General features: G+C 37.0%; 1 long non-coding RNA gene across 1 annotated transcript; it reads left to right on the forward strand.

Annotated features, from left to right (window-relative positions):
* Positions 1-4867: 4867 nt before the first annotated feature.
* On the forward strand, positions 4868-22503 carry LOC118481226. The gene is made up of 3 exons (XR_004864957.1): positions 4868-4936; positions 19147-19213; positions 21034-22503. It is a non-coding gene; the product is annotated as an uncharacterized LOC118481226 (long non-coding RNA).
* Positions 22504-23868: the final 1365 nt, after the last annotated feature.

Raw genomic sequence — 23868 nt, forward strand, 5'->3', positions numbered from 1 at the left:
CTCTTCGGACTCCCACGTAGTGTCCGAACCCTTCCTATGCTCCCACTTGATCTTGACTTGATCGATTTGTTTGTTTCGCAAGTGCTTGACCTTTCGATCTAAAATCTCCAATGGCCTCACCGCATAATTCGGGCTTTCATCCACCTCGATATCGTCGTAATGGATATAGGTTGTTTCCTCCGCTAGACATTTCCGCAATTACGACACATGAAACGTGCCATGTATCCTACTCAACTCTTCCAGTTGCTCGAATTGATTCATGCAAAGAGAAATCGGGAGAACGTAAAGGGTGTTCATACAAAAAATTTATGGCATGTAAACCGCCAATTTACAACAGGGAGGTTGACCCGATAATTTGCCAAAGATGGTTGGGTGACATTGAAGGGGTGTTTGAAAGGACCCATTGTGACGAAAGTGACTTTGTTGCTTACGGAACGGGTCAGTTGAGAGGTCAAGCCAAAGATTGGTGGGACAATAAAAAGAATGAAATAAGGGCTGAAGCGGCAAGAGCCATGATATGGGAGGAGTTTAAGACGCCGTTTCTTAAACATCATAGTCCCAAAGCGGTCATTAATAAAATCAAGGAAAAGTTCATGCAACTTAGGCACAAGGGCGAGACCATAGACAAGATTACGGCGACGTTTATGGATAAGATGAAGTTTTGTAATGAATTGGTGACGAATGAAGAACAGAAAATATACTATTACTATAACATGCTGAGCGCCGAGTATAGGGAGTTTATGACTCCTTCAAAATACGAGACCCTTACCGAAATCATAAACGTTGCTCGGGAACGGGAAATCGAGTTGAAGAAACAAGTTGAAAGGGGTGAGCGAAGGGCACAAGATGTGAATCCAAGCCCTACAAAGAAAGCTTGAACATGGGAATCGGGAAAGAAGGTGGATGCTAAAGGTGAGTCACCAAGTTGTAAAGTGTGTGGGAAAGGACACAAGGGAGAATGTCGGTTCAAAGACAAACCGTGCCCCATATGTAGTAAGACGGGGCACACGGCGTCGCTATGCCCGGGTAAAGTCTCGGTTTGCTACAAATGTTATCAACCCGGCCACAAAAAGTCCGAATGCCCAGATTTAGTGGGAAGGAGAGACGTTAAAGAATCTCCAGCAGAAGCTCTTAAGCCGAAGGCTAGGTCCTTCCAACTTACCGCGGCCGAAGCGAAAATAGAACCCGATGTTGTCTCAGGTATATTCACAATTAACTCAATTCCTGCACGTGTACTGTTTGATACGGGTGCGAATAGATCCTTCATTTCGCATGGATTTATTCGACATCCTTCATTTGTATTGACGAAATTATCTGTGCCCTTAGAAGTTGAAATAGGGGACAACAAAAGTTTTATAGTTTGTGATATTTGTCGAGACTGCAAATTAAGCATCGATGATGAAGAATACTTGATAGACCTAATCCCGATGTCAATGGGGGAGTTTCAAGTAGTCGTTGGGATGGATTGGCTATCTCAGCACCACGCAAAGGTCGTGTGTTTTCGTAAGGAGATAAAGCTAACATCTCCGAGCGGGAAGCACGCCACTATCTATGGCGAAAAAGGAGGTAACCCCATAATATGCTCGATGTTGAAAGCTCACAAGCTTATGAAGCAAGGATGCAAGGCTTTTATGATATACGCGAATGAGCCCGAGAAGGAATCACTGAAGATTGAAGATGTACCGGTAGTACGGGACTACGAAGATGTGTTTCCGGTAGATTTACCGGGGATACCGCCTGAACGGGAAGTAGAGTTTGGAATCAAATTGATTCCGGGCGCAAAACCCGTAGCTAAAGCACCGTACCGACTCGCGCCATCGGAATTACAAGAGTTGATGTCCCAGATTCAAGACCTGCTTGACAAGGGATTCATAAGGCCGAGTGTGTCTCCTTGGGGCGCACCGGTACTGTTCGTGAAAAAAGAAAGACGGAAGCATGTGCATGTGTATCGATTACCGGGAGTTAAACAAACTCATGGTAAAGAACCGATACCCGCTACCGGGGATAGATGATCTATTCGACCAATTACAAGGTGCGAGCTGGTTTTCAAAGATTGACCTTAGATCGGGGTATCACCAAATAAAGGTCAAGGAGGAAGATGTGCCGAAGACGGCTTTCCGCACGCGATACGGACATTACGAGTTCCTCGTGATGTCATTTGGGCTGACAAATGCACCCGCGGCTTTCATGGACCTCATGAACCGGGTTTGCAAGCCAATGCTGGATAAATCGGTCATCGTGTTCATCGACGATATTTTAGGGTATTCGAAAAGTGAAGCTGAGCATGCACACCACTTACAAGAGGTGTTAGAGACACTTAGACGAGAAAGGTTGTATGCGAAATTCTCTAGGTGTGCCTTTTGGTTACGAGAGGTGCAATTTCTCGGCCACATCATAAGTGCCGATGGAGTATTGGTAGATCCGTCAAAGATCGACGCTGTGTCGAAATGGAATCCCCCGAAGAACCCTTCGGAAATTAGAAGCTTCTTAGGGCTTGCGGGGTACTATAGGAGGTTCATTCAAGATTTCTCCAAAATTGCGTCGCCATTAACAAAGTTAACCTGGAAGGAGGAGAAGTTCATTTGGGGTGAATAACACCCGTCTAATTAATACATGAATTTAATGAAAATTCATATAATTTTATGTAAAAGATGTTTAAATTTAAAACATAAGCTACCAACACAAGTTCTAAGTATTCATAACTAGACAACCACCGACTAGTTTAAACGGTCATGACAAGATAAGCAAATTGTTTAAATTAAAAAAACATTGTCAAATAAAGTTTAGATATTGCGAAAGCTTCAAAAATTGTGTTCATGAAATTTCCTGAATTTAGACATGATTTCACATGTTGTTGTCTAGGTTTTACTCCTAGACACAATATCATCCCTATTCTATCCAAATAACAAACATGCATCATCTAATTCCGGATTTCCCGAATTCATGAGAATTTCAAACAGAGAATTTTCATCAAATTTTACATACCTTACAACCCCCTTATAATGGGGATCACTAATCTCAACTCGGATTTTGTTTTGGACTTGATTTGATCCTTCAATTGGAGGTGTTTGATATGAACTAGGGTTTTGGGGAGCTTGAGGTCGCCCCTGTCTTCTGATCGATCTCAACAACACAAACAAGTATGTTGTGAGTTTTAATTTTTGTTTTATTATTATTAGTTTTCACTTAAACACCTTTAGTCCCTCAATTTTCGTTTTTCTTTTGTTTTATCACTTTAACTACTCATAAGTTGTCATCTAACTAGGTTAATGCCATTTCTAGTTAGTTCATTTTTTTACTAATTTTATTTGCAACTAAATACAAATTTAAAAATGTATATTTTCGGGATGTTACAAGTCCATCCCCCTTAAAAGGGTTTCGTCCCCGAATCAGAGTACGTACCGAATAATGTAGGGTAGAGACGTCGCATCTCCTCTTCGGACTCCCACGTAGTGTCCGAACCCTTCTTATGCTCCCACTTGATCTTGACTTGATCGTTTTGTTTGTTTCGCAAGTGCTTGACCTTTCGATCTAAAATCTCCAATGGCCTCACCGCATAATTCAGGCTTTCATCCACCTCGATATCGTCGTAATGGATATAGGCTGTTTCCTCCGCTAGACATTTCCGCAATTGCGACACTTGAAACGTAGTATTCTTCATCATCGATGCTTAATTTGAGTGGGATACGTGGCACGTTTCATGTGTCGCAATTGCAGAAATGTCTAGCGGAGGAAACGGCCTATATCCATTACGACGATATCGAGGTGGATGAAAGCCTGAATTATGCGGTGAGGCCATTGGAGATTTTAGATCGAAAGGTCAAGCACTTGCGAAACAAACAAATCAATCAAGTCAAGATCAAGTGGGAGCATAGGAAGGGTTCGGACACTACGTGGGAGTCCGAAGAGGAGATGCGATGTCTCTACCCTACACTATTCGGTACCTACTCTGGTTTCGGGGATGAAACCCTTTTAAGGGGGATGGACTTGTAACATCCCGAAGATACACATTTTTAAATTTGTATTTAGTTGTAAATAAGATTAGTAAAAAATGAACTAACTAGAAATGGCATTAACCTAGTTAGATGACAACTTATGAGTAGTTAATGTGATAAAACAAAAGAAAAACGAAAATTGAGGGACTAAAGGTGTTTAAGTGAAAACTAATAATAATAAAACAAAAATTAAAACTCACAACACACTTGTTTGTGTTGTTGATATCGATCAAAAGACAGGGGGCGACCTCAAGCTCCCCAAAACCCTAGTTCATATCAAACACCTCCAATTGAAGGATCAAATCAAGTCCAAAACGAAATCCGAGTTGAGATTAGTGATCCCCATTACAAGGGGGTTGTAAGGTGTGTAAAATTTGATGAAAATTCTCTGTTTGAAATTCTCACGAATTCGGGAAATCCGGAATTAGATGATGCATGTTTGTTATTTAGATAGAATAGGGATGATATAGTGTCTAGGAGTAAAACCTAGACAACAACATGTGAAATCATGTCTAAATTCAGGAAATTTCATGAACACATTGAAGGTGGTTTATGGGTTTTGTGAGAAAATGATGAACACTAGGGTTTAGAAGGCTATTCTAGTGTAAATTGATTCATGGAAAGAGATTACTGAAATCTGAATGTTATATTTTATATGTGAAAGCTTGATTTATGTAAATTCGGGCTAAATGATAAGTTAGGGACTTGTTATATAATCATGTAAAATTTTGCCCTTAAAGTGTTTGTATAAATGCCTCAAAGAAGGCTTGAAACTGAAATTTAAGGTTAAAACGCATGATTGTGATGTTTAGGCAAATTATGCGACATATGATAGAAAAAGGAGTTCTAAACGTATCGTGATTGAACTCTATAGGAAAAGATACCGGGGCGTCGAGTGGACAAGCCAGTGGCGACTTGCGTTTGAAAGGCGTGCATTGAAGGTATGTAACTTGACCCGTTACATTAAGTGAATTATTGTTAAATTATGTATAGTCGTATTGTAGGATGGAAATTTCGTTGATTGTAGCGACCATGATCGTTACTTGAATTAATATGTTTAGAGTTAGTAAGATCCCGTTTGGTAGTCATCATATTGGAGGATTCCACAAGATGAGCCAACGGGTCGATTAGTTGTGTAAATTGTTGTGTTAGTGTTTTAGTGAGTTAACAATGGCGATAACAATCACAAGAGCATTAAGCCATGAGATTGGTAAAGAAATGCGGGTGATGATAAGCCCTGGATGTTGGGTATAAAGTGCCATAGGTTTACTAGTTAAATGGTAGCAAATTGAGTGAAGTTAAAATGGGCCGAATAATTGCATAAGTGATTGTTCGGTCCGTAAGTTAAATTTTCGGTATTATAATTGGAATAGATACGTTGGTAATGAATTTACAGACGTACAGGAAAAAGAATCACCTAAAACGGACTTACGAGTCAAAAGTTATGGTCAATCGAAGTTAAAAATCTGAATTTCTGGAGCTGGCAGCAAATGCAGGTTGAAAACCTGCACTTGCTGGAAAAACGTTTCCCCCGCGCCACGCTGCAGGATCCTTTTGATCCTCCGCGACACGCGGAAGCCGTCGCGATACGCGACAGGTGGTGGTGGGTTTTGTCGCGACACGCGACAGGACCGATTCTGAAATTTTGTTATTTTTTTTATGGGTGATGCTGGAACTTGTTATTATGAATTCAATGCCAAAACTAACTTTTTAAGTGGTGTTGACTTTAGGTTATGATGGGGATCTTACGGATGGCGATCAAGCAAGTTTTGAAAAACCGAACATAATTTTTGATGCTTCCGCAATATCTAAACTTTATTAGACCATGTTTTTGTAATGTAAACAATTTACTTATCGTGTCATAACCGTTTAAACTAGTCGGTGGTTGTCTAGTTATGAATACCTAGGTGCGACCAAGATGTACAACGATCTGAAACAAAATTATTGGTGGCCCGAAATGAAGAGGGATGTGGTGAAATATGTGGAGAAGTGCTTGACTTTCTTACAAGTCAATGCGGAACACCAGAAACCTTATGGGAAACTGCAACCTTTGGAGATCCCGGTTTGGAAATGGGAACATATCACCATGGACCTATTGACCAAACTACCTAAAACGATTCGGGGATTCGACGCCATATGGGTGATTGTGGATAGATTGACGAAGAGTGCACATTTTATTCCTATACGCGAAACATATACTTCAGAAAAGATGTCCGAGGTATATACAAACGGAATAGTGGCACGTCATGGAGTACTGGTATCCATTGTGTCGGATAGAGATACTCGGTTTACTTCAAATTTTTGGCGAGATTTTTAAGAACAGATGGGAATGAAACTCTTCATTAGCACCGCCTACCATCCTCAGACGGATGGGCAGAGTGAAAGAACAATACAGACGCTAGAGGATATGTTACGGGCATGTATCATCGACTTCGGCGGAAGTTGGGATGTTTATCTACCTTTGGCCGAATTTTCGTATAACAATAGTTACCATTCGAGTATCGGCATGGCACCTTACGAGATGCTATATGGTAGAAAATGTAGAACCCCGGTGTGTTGGGGTGAAGTGGGACCACGTGAATTGGCACATAAAGACGTAATTCAAGCCACTAATGAGAAAATTGAAGTGGTGCAAGCCCATTTGAAAGCAGCCCAAGATAGGCAAAAGTCTTATGCCGACAAAAGACGAAGACCGATTGCATTTCAGATAGGTGACATGGTTATGTTAAAGGTTTCCCCATGGAAGGGCGTTATCAGATTCAGAAAAAGGGGGAAACTAAGCCCCAGGTTTATCGGGCCATTTAAAATCATCGAACGGGTTGGCAAGGTGGCTTATCGCCTCGAACTACCGGAAGAGTTGAGTGGGTTACATGTGTCACACCCTGGCTTTGCGGAAGCATGGGTTAATTTGGTGTGACTTCTTAATACCATAGCTTAATCACAACAAAGCTATATGAAAGTAAAACCATGCAGATCATCCATTGATTTAAATTTTAAAATAAAAGTACCACAACTGTAGGATCGTTGTAGACCCTGTATGAGTCGATTAGAAGAGTTGTATATCCAATTCAAAGGCGGAATCAATGAATCAGACGCTTAGACTAATTATAATGCTTTCTTTTATTGATCTAACAACTTTTACAACCTGAAAGCAATTTGGCAGCACTTCGTTACAATTTCCAGAAGTTACCAAATGAACAAAGCATGCACCTATATATAGTGGTGGTAGGTTCGCTTATATGGTCGTCCATATGAGCGGACCTATTAGCTTGTGGTTCGCTTTTATGGACAATGTCCATATAAGCGGACCTACTTGCTAATCCACCAGCTTTCGTCTCTCGAACCTCGTGCACTGGATATCCTATCCTATTCTATTACATGATACAAGACGAAGTCAATAGACGTAATGCACTAACAGACTCCCCCTCGGATATTGACGAAGTCTTCAGTGACCATTCTCTGTTATGCCACCTCTTCAGTCTTGATCATTTTGCCATCTCAATCAGATTGTAACAATGTAAGCATCCATCACTCTTTCTCTTTGAATAACTTCTAACTTTGACTCTTTCACCAGGATTTCATCACTGGCTTTATCATCAACAGCTTCATTATCAGCTGGCTCCCCCTCTCGTCAAGCTTCCGTGCTTTTTGGGATCGACACCTAGCTTTCCAGTTACAAGCTCTTCCTCACTTTCAGCTTGTCTTTAGACTCCCCCTTAGACTCTGCTTCTGGGATCGTAATCTGGTATCTTATCTGCAATCACTCAAACACTATATAAGTAACAACATTTTAAAAGACCATCAATCAAATTTTCTAAATCACTCCCCCTATCAACCAACTTTATAGATATGACAGCGTTAAAGAATCCAACTCCCTCACAGTTTATCATCCAAGTCCAAACTAATGACCTTGGAGATATCACAAACTGTTTTTGAAATTTTTGATTTTAATTCAAGTATCAAATTAAGGAACTTGTTTTATTTTCAGAAACACAATCAGCTTACTTAGATTTTGAAACTCAGCAACTCAGACATTGGTTTATTGAAAATAAAGCAGAAATCAAAATCTTTTTGTATTTTCTGAAAATATAAAGCAGTAAAGAAATATATACAAACATATTTACAGACACTATTTTTGTTTGAGTATGCGTCAGAGGATCATATCAGTTTTTGACAAGTCACAAGTACCGTTGAGCTTAATTACACATTAAGAATTAAACAATTCACTTAGATTGTCGATATACTGATCCACTTAAATTTTCATACAAATTTCAACTTATTCAGGATACGAATTAGATGTTTTAAGAACTTAAACTCATTCATGTGTCCCACCTCTTGAATATACTCCCGTATCCAGATCCCAATATTCAGTTTTACAGGTGAGTATACCACAGATGATATCTGTAAGGGGTTAGATGCGAGGGCCGTGAGAGCTCAGGTCGATACTTCCGTATACGCAGAGAGATGACGGCTTCGACTTTTCGGTGTGTCCCCTTTAGAGGATCTTTTAGTTACAACAGCAACGACTATCAATTTTATTGTTTCATCAGCTTGCTGAGGGCGATGCTGTATTTCAAGCATTTGCGGAAAATATTATTCGGGGACTAGGTCAGTACTTCCATACAGCAGAAGTCCCGGAATAATACCCCAGATATCACTGAGTATAAAGACCTAGTATCTCAGAATAAGGGACCTTTCAAACGAGTTCAGGGGTTACCTATATATCCAAGTAGCGTTCCCCACGAAATAAGCAAGTTTGAATTTAGGTTTATATCCCGAAAAAGTTTACTAAGTGTATAAAAACCTATCAACATATCATCAGTGAGACTGTTTAACGCTATTTAATCATTACATTTCTTTAGCATACTGTAACTGTCTACTGATGTACTATCATTTCCTCTTTTTACACAAAAACTCAATTTTTTAATTTTATCATGTTTTTGGCTTTTTCAAATTTTCTAATGTTTTTGTATTTTCTGACAATTTTTCTCCCCCTAAAATGCAAAACCATTAAAGGAAATTTGATAATCGATGTAGATAGCTTTGTCTCGCCATCCATTTTCTGCTTCTCATGCTCTGATTGATAGTATCATATTGTCAAATTTTGTACCCCCATGATTTACAACACATTGATTTTTACAGTTTGAAAACTGTTTTTCAATCTGGTGAATGTAATCATGTTTGTTCAGCCGTGAGGGTTTCGGCGTATTCAATCAACATAAAATTTTTGTAATTTTCTATTTTTGACAGAAAGTAAACACAAACATATTTTTGGTTTTTCAACTTTAACAATTTTTAGAGTTTTTGAAAATATTGTTTATTTATGTACAGAAAAACTTATAATCTCCATGTTTCAACCAACACAGGGTCCAACAGCCTTCTCCTCCTCTTGGTGTGCCAGGCTGCTCCATTTTCCAAACTAACAATCTTCAAAATTCTTGAGCACCTGCACATTGAACTAACTCAATTACTTGAACAATTTAGCCCAGGTCTGTTGAACCTTAGGCATTTCAACACAATATTCAGTCAATGCTGGAAATTCTTTATCATTTTTCACAAAAACTTTCTCAATTTTAACTTCACCTTTCTCATCGTTTACCAAACCAACATGTTTCTTAACAGACCATGTCTGACCTTTTGGTGTACCCCTTTTGTAAAAATATTTTTCTTTTTGATCACTTTGATTTTGAACAACTTTTGGTTTCCAAAACTGTTGGGGTTTTGTCATATCAACTGATGTTTTCCAACTTTGTGTTGTTCTGAATCTGGATGTGTGAGAATTCCAGGTCTGTCTTGAATCAAACCTGTTCTGGTTTGATTTCCAGCTTTGATTTGAAGCAAACTTGTTTGTGTTATACCTCCAAGTTTGTTTCGAATCAAATTTGGTTGACCTTTGTCTCACATTCTCAGATTTTTGTTTCTCAGCATCAATCTTCTTTTGATCAACATCCACAGGTTTTAGATTTGGACACTTGCGTGCAAGATGTCCTTTTTGATCACATTTGAAACATGTTCTCATGGACACATCTTTGACCTGTGGTTGTTGTTTTTTCTTTTGTGCCTCAAACTCAACATTAGACTGTCTCATTTTGAGTTCTTTTTCTTCAGCTAAACTGTTTCCTTGAACAAAACTCAATTTAGCCTGATAATTTGGCACTTCATTTTTCCTTCTATTCTGTTTCTTCTTATAACCCAAACCAGCCTTCATATTTTTCTTTTTGAAACCAGGTTTGTTATATGAACCTTTACGACTCTTACCAACACACTTTGAAATTTCAGACTTCTCAATCTCAACCATTTTGAAAACTTTGTCAATCTTTTCTGAAATCACATTCTGAATTGGGAATACAACATCTAAGAATAATTTGTCTGATCCAATCATGGTATAAACCAATCCCTTTGAATCATCATTTAAATTTTTCTCGGATTTTGTGTTTTTCAGATATCCATCATGAAAATTTCCTTCATTTTCATCTTGTGATTCAGGTTTACCTGTATCAACCGACTCTTCTTTGAAAACACTTTCAACAACTTTACCTACCACCTCTGAATCACTGATATCATCAGATTTGGTGTAAGTCACATCGATGTTATCGGTAACTGATCAACCATGTTAATTACTTTTTCCACTTTTTCGCCATCATAGAATGTATAATTATTCTCCAACGGTGGTGGAACTTGATGGTATTCAGACCCTATTCCCTTTTTGTTCTTTTCAGACTCTTTCTCATCGGGTGTGATGTTGAAAATACGTTCCAGAATATATGACGATGAATGATAACTTTGCAATTTATTGACCAACTTTTCTTTGTCTTCCAATTCTTGTTTAATCTTAGCAACATCATCAATATATTGGTTTAACACTCTTTGTTTATCTTCAAATCTAGCTTCAAGAAATTTAGTGTTTCTTTGACAAGCACACAATCTATCATCTAGACTTTTGACTTTACTTTTTAAAGTTTCATATGCTTCTTTTACAGTTTCATATGACAATTTCATTACATCATATTCTTTTTGCAACTCTTGAATTCTTATTTCTTTTGGAACACATTCATTGCAAACAGCTGAACACTTTTCTTTTAATACCTTGTTTTCTGTTTCAAGATCATCACATTTTTTATTCAATTTTTCATTTTCTTGTTTCAAAAACTTTTCATTTTCAATCATCTCATGACATTTTTCTTTGAAAATTTTATCTATTTTAGTAAATTCAATGTCTCTGTTGTTGAGTTTTTCATCTTTCTCAATACAAGCACTGCACGTTTCCATGCATTTCTTGCATTGTTGTTCAACTTCATCATCAATTTTATCAGAAGTATCAGTTTGTATAATTACCTCAATGACTGGCACTGTGATTTCCTCTGCTTTCTGAATCTGATCTTCTTCAGCGACTTGCGTTTTCTCTTCAACAACTTCCTCGGCTTTCTCTTCAACCTTCTTCACTTCATTCACCATCTTCTCACTCTCAGTCACAATTTCTTCAACTGTCTTCTTCTTTTTCTTCTCCAGACTAGAAAATATCACCTTCCGAATACCTTCTTCAACCTGCTCTTTGTACCTTGGAATCTCCCTAAGGCCTTTGCACCAAACACTCACAGTAGGTATAGCAGCAACTAATGCATCAAGATCAACCGTCTTCGGATCAACCGTCGGGTTTCCTTGAGGATCAACATAACATTCCTTTTCTTTGCTCCACCTTCCTACGCGTGTTGCTTCTTTGTAAGCATCATACACATCATCCAATCTCATACGTGCATGTCTTTCTTCACGAGTAAGTGTTACTTCAGCAGTCATTGCTTTAGCTTCCACTTTGACAACCTCTTCATCATGTTGACTCCAATCATAACCTTCATCATCATAGATTATGAAATTGGGTGCTTCTGACTCTTTCAAACGTATTTCCCAATCATAATTTTGAACTATAGATTGCACAGATCTTTCATAATCATCATCTATACTATCCATATTATGATCAAAAAATGACAAAGCAACTCTCTTTTATTTGGATGATCCTCCATCAATTTGCTTTCTGGTTGACTGTTCGTTGTTCTTGTGATAGATAGCCTTTTTATAATAGTCCTCACGAAACGGATTTACACTTTCATCAGTTCTGTTGTTTGGACATTCTCTCCTGAAGTGACCTTTTTCCTTACATTTGAAGCAAGTTACTTTGTTCTTGTCAAAACCCATCTTCATTTCAGGTCCTTCCAAACATCTTCTGCCAGTGATCTCCATGAATCGTTGAGCTCTTCGAATGACACTCGCCATGCACCAGCGAATATCCATGAGTTCCATTTCTTCTGGATCCACCTGATCGTAATCCTCTTTTGTCATGTTAGGATTTTCGATCTTTCCTGCAATTAATCCTTCATAAGATACCAGAATGGAAGCTAAAAAGCTCATATGCTGTTGAGCAAATTCATTGTTCAGCAATGGAGAATTCTTCCAATCAAGGTTGGAATTTGAATTTGACGATCCAGATGCAGATGATGCATGATATCCCGGATCATAACTTGAAGATGTATTCTTTGGTGACTCATTGGTCTTTTCTGCCGTAAAACCTGTTTTGATCCTTGGAGACTCATTGTTTTGTAACAACCCTCTTCGATAGTACAAACCAACATTTTGTTGATAGTTAGAACTTGACATCTTGTTTTGTTTTTGAATCAACAGATCACGCCCCTCTATTTTTTCTATCAATTGATCTAATGTAAGTTTATCAAAATTAGCATCATTTTTCAACACAATCACATATGTTTTCCAATCATCTTCATGTGGTAAAGCTTCAACAAGTTTATCTACCATTTCTTCTCTCTCCTTTTTAATTTCAAATCTCTCCAGCTCAATCTTTAGATGACAAAATCGTTCAATCATTTGACGAACTGTTTCATTCTTCATGCAGCTAAACATATCAAACTCTTTTTTCAACAACGATATTTTGTTTTTCTTGATATCTTTCCCTCCTTCAGCTTTCAATTTTAACGCTTCCCAAATTGACTTAGATGTTTCACCATACTGAAGCAGTGAAAAAATATCCTCTCTGATAGATTGTTGAAGTAGAATTTTCATTCTCAATTCTACTGAATGTTCTCTCTTATCATCTGCTGTGAAATCTTTCAGTGTGATCAGTTCACGTCTTTCATTTCTTGGTTTTACATATCCCAAAGTCAAACAAATCCAGCTATCATACGGATACGCTTGCACCCAATTCTCAAATCTTTCATACCACCAGTGATAATCTTCGATATTCATGAGCTTTAGTGGTCTCTGATGGTTTCCGTACACATTATCGTAGCTCAAATTTTCTGATATCACTTTAGTAGCATTCTTTGGAGTAATTGGTGTATCTTCTGAAGTAAATGCGTTATAAAACGTGTTGTAAAACTCTTCGCCAAAATCCGACATCTTTAAAATGTTTCTTGAATCTCTCACTTTAATCTTCAAACCTGAAAGCATCAAACAAACACAAACAATCAGTACAATCAATATCAGATAAACTAAAACTGAATGACACTTGATCGACACGAAATGATCTCAACACGATAAACTTCTCTTTCGAACAAAATATGATACACAGGCGAAATCAGATCGAACGTATGAGCAAAACCCAAGTTATCTGTATAAGCGAAACTAGCTGATGACAAAAAGCGAAATTTGGTTGGACAGATAAACGAAACTATTATTGGACTAACAAGCGGATCTCCTACTGGACCAAATAAGCGGATCTCCTGCTGGACCGAATAAGCGGAACTGCTTGTGTCCGAATAAGCGAACCTAAAATGTACGTTCGAGCGGATCTACTTGATGTCCATTCGAGCGGATCTAGAGCGAAACCAACTGTCCGTTCGAGCGGAACTAGCTTGTTCGTTCAAGCGGATCTAGCTTTTTCGAACGGAACTACTCAGAATGTGACCCAATAAGCGGACCTCTGAAGCGGATCTACTCAAATATTGTGACACTGAAGCGAACCTATATGGTCATAAAAGTGGACCTATGTGACTTTCGAGCGAACCTATCTAGTGTCCGAATAAGCGGACCCACATCCGAAGGTTATTTCGACCATTTTTAGGTTGAATTTTGATATGAAGCTTTCAAGGGTTTGATATTATCCACTAATATACATTCTGTGAAAAATTTGGCCGATTTTAACCGTGGAAACTTGTCCAGATTGAAAAAGAAGGTGTAGAAGACAGAAAACGGATCCAATTTGAGCTAAACTCTTCCTCCTGTGCTCTGATACCACTTGTAGGATCGTTGTAGACCCTGTACGAGTCGATCAGAAGAGTTGTATATCCAATTCAAAGGCGGAATCAATGAATCAGACGCTCAAACTAATTATAATGCTTTCTTTTATTGATCTAACAACTTTTACAACCTGAAAGCAATTTGGCAGCACTTCGTTTCAATTTCCAGAAGTTACCAAATGAACAAAGCATGCACCTATATATAGTGGTGGTAGGTTCGCTTATATGGTCGTCCATATGAGCGGACCTATTAGCTTGTGGTTTGCTTTTATGGACAATGTCCATATAAGCGGACCTACTTGATAATCCACCAACTTTCGTCTCTCGAACCTCGTGCACTGGATATCCTATCCGATCCTATTCTATTACATGATACAAGACGAAGTCAATAGACGTAATGCACTAACAACAACATTGTTTTAAAACGTTGACACATGCAACGGAATTAAGGACTGTGACTCGTCCAGGTAAAAGCCACATCCCCTAAACTTGGATGACCTCATAACTCTTACGCAGCGTGAAAACGTAGCATACCTTGCCAGATCCTTAATTCCCTGAAATACATGTAAGTTGGAAAAATCAACAAAAATGTTGAGCGAGTTCATGTGCAGTGAGTATGTAAAACCTTTGTAAGTATAAAAATCCCTGGTATGTAGCAACTAAGGAAATAAAGAGATCACCAATGGTTTGCAAAGGCCATTGATATGTGTGAAGTGCAGTAGGAAGACTCAAACCTAGCAGATTTTTGCGTCGGGCTCAAAGTCACCCCGAGGTCCGTTCTGTTGGGCCTGGGGCTGGGCTCGCTACACCCAGATAGATCTACCGCTAATGACCCTCGGTCCTACAATGAGGATTAATGGCCTCCAGTTCCCGCCTACCCACTCACATGATCTAAGTAGTAACCCTCCTTACGCTAACCATACCATGTAAAAAGTATTCGTAATCATAGTAACATGTATTTCACCCCCGAAGTATAAAAACTGAAAACAGTTAAGAGAAAAGGGGGGGGGGGCATGAACTCACTGAAGTGCGTCTCGAAATAGTAATCTCCCAGTCAACCTGCTGCGTGACGACCTACACGTACTAACTTCTATTAGACGGACGGCCGTGCCTTGGCTTAAGGTTTAACGTTTTTGGGAAATAGTTAGACAACTATTTCCTATTTACACTTCTTAATTATGTATTAATTATATTCCTTCCCAAGGATGGGGGCTTTAATACATGTGTGTTTGTATAATTCCAAGAATATATTATTAAGTCTCACTTAATAAAATATATTTTAATTCATTTGTCTAAAATACTCTATCTTCAAAATGTACATATTTTTCCCAAAAATATTATATTCTATTCTATACAATTTTCCAAAATAATTCCTTAGTCAAAATACACACTTACGAATATTTCTGAAAATACATAAGTTACATTTTAAGGTTCATGTGGTAATAATAATACCGGTGTACCTTAAATATTTATTGTGAGGGCGTTAGTATTATTTTGGAGTCGTTACTGTTCAGTGTATTCCAGTAATATTATTTTTACTCTAAAAATAATATTTATTTAGTTCACAAAATAATCATAAAATCCACACAAGTGTTACTATGAAAAATATATATTCTAAATATATATTTAGCAAGTTTTATTTATGAAAATCCACCTCCGACACTTGGTTATTTTGTAATAAAAATCATGGCGAACTTTATTTGGAAAAACAAGTTAAAATATATTCATAACACTTGTTGCAAAAATATTTTCCAAGTGTTATATTTCTGGAAAAATTTCGCCAGAGTTTCCTCTGTAACTGGAGGTGGCCACGCTTACTAGCGTATCATTTTCTTTTAACAACTCAATCAATAAATTTTCAGTCACCAATATTCAATATCAAAACATCAAACTAGTAAAAAATATGCATAAATTGCAAACACATGAACTTGTAAGTTGTGTAAAAGTATGTAGTAACTTTCCAATATTTTTAGTAGATCTTTCTATTTCTAAAAATAAAATCGGTTTCTTGGAAATCTTATCTTTAAAGAAAATGTAACTTTACAACTTCTTAGTCATAAATTACGAAAATATTTCTTTGTTAAAACCTTTTGTCCCACAAGTGTTTACACACTTGTTTGTTCACAAAAATGCTTTTATTTCATGAAAGATCCGGCTTTTAAACGTGATTGCATCTTACACTTGGTTCTTCGAAAATACCACTTGTAGATCTTTAGATCTACTAGTTTAGAACTCCATTTTACAAGAAAAATCACTTTTACACAAGTTCATGTTCATAAATAGTAGAGTTCATTATCTTACCATTTTTACACTTAATATAACACTAGTTCATGTTCCATGAACATGATCTAGCATGATTAGATGACGATCCGTTCTACTACTAGCATCAAATAACATAAAATAATCATAGCTAGACAAGTTTCATAAGTTTTACACCACTATTTACTCTTTAACCATCAAGTTTATCATTCTTATAAGACTTTTAGTCTTTGATCTTTAGTGTTCTCGATTTTTATCCGTTAAATCTCTTATTAACCACCTTAGATAAGATCAAGAGGGTGTTTAGAATCACTTACAACTAGCTCAAGGCTAGGGAAGAATCAAAGCGAAAACTAGGTGGATAAAAGCGATGTAGAGAGGTCCTTGTGATTCCGTAAGCACCGGGTCTCCTCGTATGAACTCTAGCACACTTGTATGTATGAAATTTGCTTGAACAAAATTTGAAGGATGGTGAGGTGATGGTTGTGGTGTTCGGCCGATCCAAAGGAGAGGAGAGGGAGAGTAGTTTTTTTTGTTAAGTGTTGGAGTGAATGATAATGTGATTACCTCCTAAACCTTCTTATAAACCATCCATTCCCTTTACCCATTATACAAAGTGTCCCCATGATATTAGACAAGCAAGATTAAAATAATCAAAATTGGGTGTGTGTGTTCCCTAGGGGAACCGATCGGATCATGGGGGGGGGGGGGGTAATATGGTTGGATTTGGACTAACTAGTTAGGTGATATTTAGTTTAGTTAGGTGATTGATTTAGTTATTAGTGTGTAGTGTTTTGTAACGGGCGTTAGGGTGTTCGGGAACCCTAACTAGCTTAGAAAAGGAAAAACAATGTCATTGTCAATATTTTTCTGTTCCGGGTAAAGCCCGGTTGTTCGGTTGGATACTGATCCGTTAAAGTGCTTAATAAGCATTTAAAGTGTCTTTAATATTATTTTTAGTGACACAATAAATTCCCGATACTTTGAAAAGTGTCTAGTATTATTTTCCCATGTTTTTGTGCCCTTTACTAGTTAGCTTAAATGCTGAATTTTGTATTAAAGTGCAGAATTTTGTGTTTAAAACATGTTTTAGGCACATCCGGTCACTATAACTAATACCTAGTGACGCAGTTCTGCAATCCTCACCTCTCTACACTCCCTACTAGTGTAGTGATCTATTCCCGGCTCATACTGGCTTTAGAGACAGCATCTGTCTGGTGCTGGCTATGTCAGCACGTTTACTGGGTTACCCGTTCATTGTGCTACTGTGCTTTTGTGCATCAAGTTTGTCACTATAGTTCTGTGTAAATAAATGGAGTGACAGCAATAAGGTATGATGCAAGTATATGTATGTATCAGAAATCACGTAGCAGTTTAACCACAATTGGAAGCAAGCAAAGTAATTAAGCATTAATTAAATATTAATTAATTCGTACGGATACCTGGTTTGGTGAGGGTTGTCACAACATGGCACGTTTCATGTGTCGCAATTACGGAAATGTCTAGCGGAGGAAACAGCTTATATCCACTACGACGATATCGAGTTGGATGATAGTCTGAATTATGCGGTAAGGCCATTGGAGATTTTAGATCGAAAAGTTAAGCACTTGCGAAACAAACAAATCGATCAAGTCAAGATCAAGTGGGAGCATAGGAAGGGTTCGGACACTACGTGGGAGTCCGAAGAGGAGATGCGACGTCTCTACCCTACACTATTCAGTACGTACTCTGGTTTCAGGGACGAAACTCTTTTTAAGGGGGGTGGACTTGTAACATCCCAAAAATACAAGTTCTTAAATTACAATTATGTTGTGAATAAATAAGAAAAATAAACTAACTAGGAATGACATTAACCTAGTTAGATGTTGAGTTATGAGTAGTTAAAAAGTTAAAACAAAGAAAGAACGAAAGATAAAGGACCAAAAGTGTCTAAATGAAAACTATTATTAATAAAATAAAAGAATTAAACTCAAAACACACTTGCTTGTGTGTTGTTGAGATCGATCAGAAGCAGGGGCGACCCCAAGCTTCCCCAAAGCCCTAGTTCATCACAAAACTCATAATTGAAGGTTCAAATCTGATCCAAAACGAAATCCGAGCTAAGATTAATGATCCCCATCCAAAGGAGATCATAAGGTATGCAAAATTTTATAAAAAACTCTCTACTTGAAATTCTCATGAATTTAGAGAACTCGAAATTTGTTAATGCATGTGTGTTATGTAGATGAAATAAGAACATTTAAGTGTCTTGGAGTAAACCCTAGGCAATTACATGTTGAAATCATGCCAAATTTTAGTGAAATCCATGGCCACCATTGTAGGTGATTAGTGGTTATATAGAACTTGATGAACACTAGGGTTTTGAACGTTATCCTAGTGTAATTTGATTCATAGAAACTGATTTCTGAAAAATTTAATGTTTGATTCTATATGTGATAACTCGATTGGTGTTAATTTTGGCTAAGCGACTAGCCATGAACTTGAAAATAAAAGATGTAAAATCCTGCCCTTTAAGTGTTTGTGAAAATGCCTCAAAGAGGGCTCGAAACTGAAATTTTAAAGTTAAAATGCATAATTGTGATGTTTTGGCAAATTATGCGACATGTGATTGAAAAGAGTTCTAAACGCGTCATGATTGAACTCTATAGGAAAGGATACCGGAACATCGAGTGGACAAGTCGGTGGCGATTTGCGTCTGAAGGGCGTGCACTAAAGGTATGTAACTTGATTCGTTACATTGAGTAATTTTGATAATTAGAGCATGTTTAGTTGCTTGTAGAATAAAGGTTGTGAAAATTGAATGAAAATGTTCGTTATTTGAAACAATAGGTTACGAATCGGTTAGAAGTCGTTTGGTAGTCATCATAATGGAGGACTCCGTAGATGAGCCAAACGGGTTGAATAATGGTGTATTAGTAGCGTTAAAATTATTAATAGTTAGCATAGGCGGTTAAAATCATACGAGCATGAAAGCAAAATATTGGTAATAAAATGCCGGTGATAACAAGCCCGGGAAGTTGGGTAGAAAGCGCCCTATGTTAACTATTAAAAAGCTAGCTAATTGAGAGAAGTTAGAATGGGTCGAATAATTGCATAAGTGATTTTTATCTGTTCGGCGCGTAGGTTAAATTTTCGGTATGATAATTGTAATAGGTACGTTGGTAATGAATTTACAGACGCATAGGAAAAAGAATCACCTAAAACGGACTTACGAGTCAAAAGTTATGGACAAACGAAGCTAAAAATCTGAAATTTCGGAGCTGGCAGCAAATGCAGGTCAAAAACTTGCACATGCTGGAAAAACGTTTCCCCCGCGCCACGCGGCAGGATCCTTTAGATCCCCCGCGACACGCGACAACCGCACTAACACAACACAACAATTATGAATACCCCTTGTATAGTAATAACCGTTACTATTATATGAATTATATAACAAATAAGTTGGTAATCAGAGCTCATGGTTAATTAATGTATTAAATTCAATTAATTAGGTATAATTGTTAAATACATATGAATACCAACTAATTATGTATTAACATAATATTAAATTATATGAATTTATTAAATACATATGAATACCAACTAATTAATTATATAATTCATAGTGCGGCTGTCGCGTGTATTAATGTGTATAATATTATATGAATACCAATTAATTAGGTATAATTATATGTATTAAAAATACTTCATATAATTTTTTATATAAAAGAAGTTCATGGTTAATTATATAATTGTTACTATTTTTTTATATGAAAACATATAATTAATGTACAATAACCGTTATATAATAGTAAGGGTGTTATATGAATACCCCACTGGAATTGCATTTTTTCGACGAAAATTGAATGTTTTATGAATTTTTCGGTATCGAAGGTTCAGGCTGCGTTTTCTGGCAGAATTTGTAGCCCATTACGAATGTCATAACTCAATTTAGGAATTTAGTTATGACCTCAAATTTCTACTGTAGATATTTTTAAGTGACTAAAAGAATCGCCAATTGGAATTTCATCAATCGGATAAATGAGGAATTTTAAATGAATTTTTCCGTAAGCTGCAGTCAGAAGTGACGAATCTGATTGCAGCTTAGTAAATGGATTTTTACGAACTTTTGGTAAAGAGTTAGATCTTGAAATTTTAACACAAGGTCTACCCTCCGAGAGGTATGCCACATAAAAAAATCATAATTTTTGAAGACTTGTAAACAGGTTAAACAAGTCACCAAAAACAACCCATTTTTCAGTGATATGAAATGCCTGAATGAAATCGCGGTCTACTTGGTTGTGTGTAAAATTTGATTTCATTAAGAGTTCGAATGAAATATGCCTAAGTGAGTTCAATGAACCAAATGTGCATTTGAATATGTTGATAAGTCAATTGACTTTTAAAAAGTCAAACCGACCAATGATTAGATCGAATGATAATTTTGATATGGTCGAATGATAAATTCGACATAAAACCCGTAGGATGGAATAGTCGAAAACGATTATGACTAATCTAGCCGTCTTACGATTGTGATGATGATAATTTGACTCTAGACAAGCTAGATGAAGACTTGGGAAAGAAGCGGGTCAAACGGATCGAGTACGCGGAAAAAGCACATAACCGGATGCAAGGTAAGTGAAACTTACACCTTTTAGTAAAATAAATGTTCATCCTATAAGTTTCGAATACAATAAGGATAATATTCAAGATATCGTTCCCGACGCGAAATAATACGGGTCAGAACTAATATAAATGATAAAAACCATATTTAATGGTAAAAGAGATAGAATGGTAAATTAGCCATGAAAAGCTAATTATAAAAATGAGTTTTTGAACGGTTACTATAAGTAAGCCTAATAAATAAAAAGAGTAAAACGGGTCAAATGGTAATGTGGATACCATTTGACAAATATCGACTAATAAGCACTTGTCGAGTTTTATGCTTACAGGATAAAGCGGCTTATGAATTAGCGTTGCTATGAATTAGCAAATTTTTGAGACAAGGTATTAAAACGGGTCAATGTATTGATCCGAGCCAGGTACGTATAATTATATTGTAGTTAAAAGTGCTAATTTGGTCAATAATTGGTGAGAGTCTTTCGTCGTAAAATAAGAGACTAGAATTGACCAAAAGACCCTTAACGGGCGAACCGAGTAAACGACTATTAGAGTTTGTTTAGAAACTTGTTTATTAATTTTGAAACCCTTAGATACATATAAAAAAGTATAGGCAAAAACGTTTGCGGGTCAAAATAGACTAAGAAGTAAATTGTGGTTAAATGCTTAGATAGATACAAATGAATCGGAGAATGTAAACGCCTACGTAAACTCTAGGATGAGAGTGAAAACGTTAAGGTTTGACAAGCCCGGGATGGGTAAAATGATAGGAATTAACTATTTTCTTTTTAGAGCATGTAGTGAAATAATAATGCCAAACGGGTCGAATAATCACCTAAAGGATTTATGAGCCAACATTGGATAAATCAGATTTTTATGCAAACCAAGATGATAAAGGGGTCGGTAATTTAATTACGGACGCGTAGGAAAAAGAATCGCGTAAAACGGACTTGTAGATAAAAAGTTAAGACAATCTCAAGTTTGATTTTTGTTGAAAATTATAGCTGGGCAGAAAATGCAGGTTTCAGTAATGAACCCGCTGGAAATTGGGTTTCCCCGTGACACGCGACGAAGGACTCAGCTTGGGGCGCGACACGCGACACATTGAGATGGGTCTCCCGCGACACGCGGGAGACATCATAGTTGGAAATAAATATTTTGTTTGATTATTCGTTGCTTAGAACTTGTTTCGACTTATATTTAAGTTATCAAAATTAACTTTTATGTTGGTTTTGATCATAGGTGGATATCAAGAGTACCCGGATGAAGATCAAGCGGCAAGAAAGAACTGAACACATGAAAAAGAAGCTTCCGCACGGTGTGTCGTAGTAACTTTCAAACGACGACTAAACTACATTATGTTGTATATTTTTTTTTAAATTGAAAAAGTTTTTAATAAACCTGTATTTCCGATGTATATGTAAACTTAATTACATGATCCTTTTCGCAAACTATGCGTTAAACCTTGATTCAATTTAAAGGGTGTTACACCGCTGCCACCCCCAACTATCACTTTGACTCCTGTCACCCCCAACTTAACACCTAGTGTGTTTTGTCACCAGATCACTAACTTTTGATCCTATTATTATACTTTTGGGGGTGTTCTAAGATCCCTAAAACCTTCTCAAGATCCCTATGACACCCCAAAAAGTGTAGTAACAGGTCCAAAAGTTAGGGATTGGTTAAAGATGTGGTGACAGAACACACTAAGTGTTAAGTTGGGGGTGACGGGCGTAAAAGTGATAGTTGGGGGTGGCAGCGGCCAATAGACAATAGTTGAGGGTGATAAAATCTAATAACCCTTATTATAATAATGCAACGCCTAACTTAGGCACCAAAAAGACATCCTATAAAATAATACGTTTCAGCAACTTCCATTTGATCAAACAAAAAAAAAAAAAAACGCCAATACTACTAAATACCACTCATTGAAAAACGCCAAAATAAAAATCAAAGATGGCTAATATGCTTTCTTAGATATTCATAATAGTTTTTCGTGAAATTTCACTGAATGAATTATTATCAGAAGGGAGTAACTCAGAAAGATTTTGCTGCATGAGATGGACAAAAATTCAAGAAAAAGATACTGATGCCAGTCATATGGCATTTTGTATTTTTTGTTCTTGAAGAAAGTTTGGATGACAAGAAGAGATCAATGACAATGAAGAGTGGGTTGATTATAAAGATGAAGACCAAGATAAAGAAAAAGCGAAAAACCCACTCACACGACATAGATCTATGTCCCCAAACATTCACAAAAAAAGCCAGATCAACAGACGAGCATGCAAAAATATCAAACCAATGGGTTTGTTAAGTTTTACATAAAACGCCATATATTTGGTGACAGTTCTAGTACTATTAAATAAGAGAGAGACCGATGACAGTGAAGATTGGGAAGAGAGATCCGATTAGGATTTTTAATTTATTTTCTTCGTTTGTATTTTTTTTACTGTGGCTGAAATATAATCCAACAATTGTAAAACGCCAAGATAACCCAAACGCCAAAATGTTTATAAAAAATAATAGAACAATGGGCCAACTTGTTTAAAACGCCTTGAAAAACGCCATTCAAATAGATAATGGCAAACGATTTGAATAAACGCCAAAATGTTAATACAATGAAACCATTAAACGCCAATAAATATTGAATTTGGTTAACGCCAAAAATCTTAAAAACCAACAATATTGGGAAAAGCGGAACTGGAAAACAAGAAGATGAAAGGACAAAAAGCCCATCCGCCCTTTTCTAAGCGGCGGGACACGTGTTAGGC

This window comes from Helianthus annuus, chromosome 8, assembly GCF_002127325.2.
Source record: "Helianthus annuus cultivar XRQ/B chromosome 8, HanXRQr2.0-SUNRISE, whole genome shotgun sequence".
Classification (NCBI taxonomy): domain Eukaryota; kingdom Viridiplantae; phylum Streptophyta; class Magnoliopsida; order Asterales; family Asteraceae; genus Helianthus; species Helianthus annuus.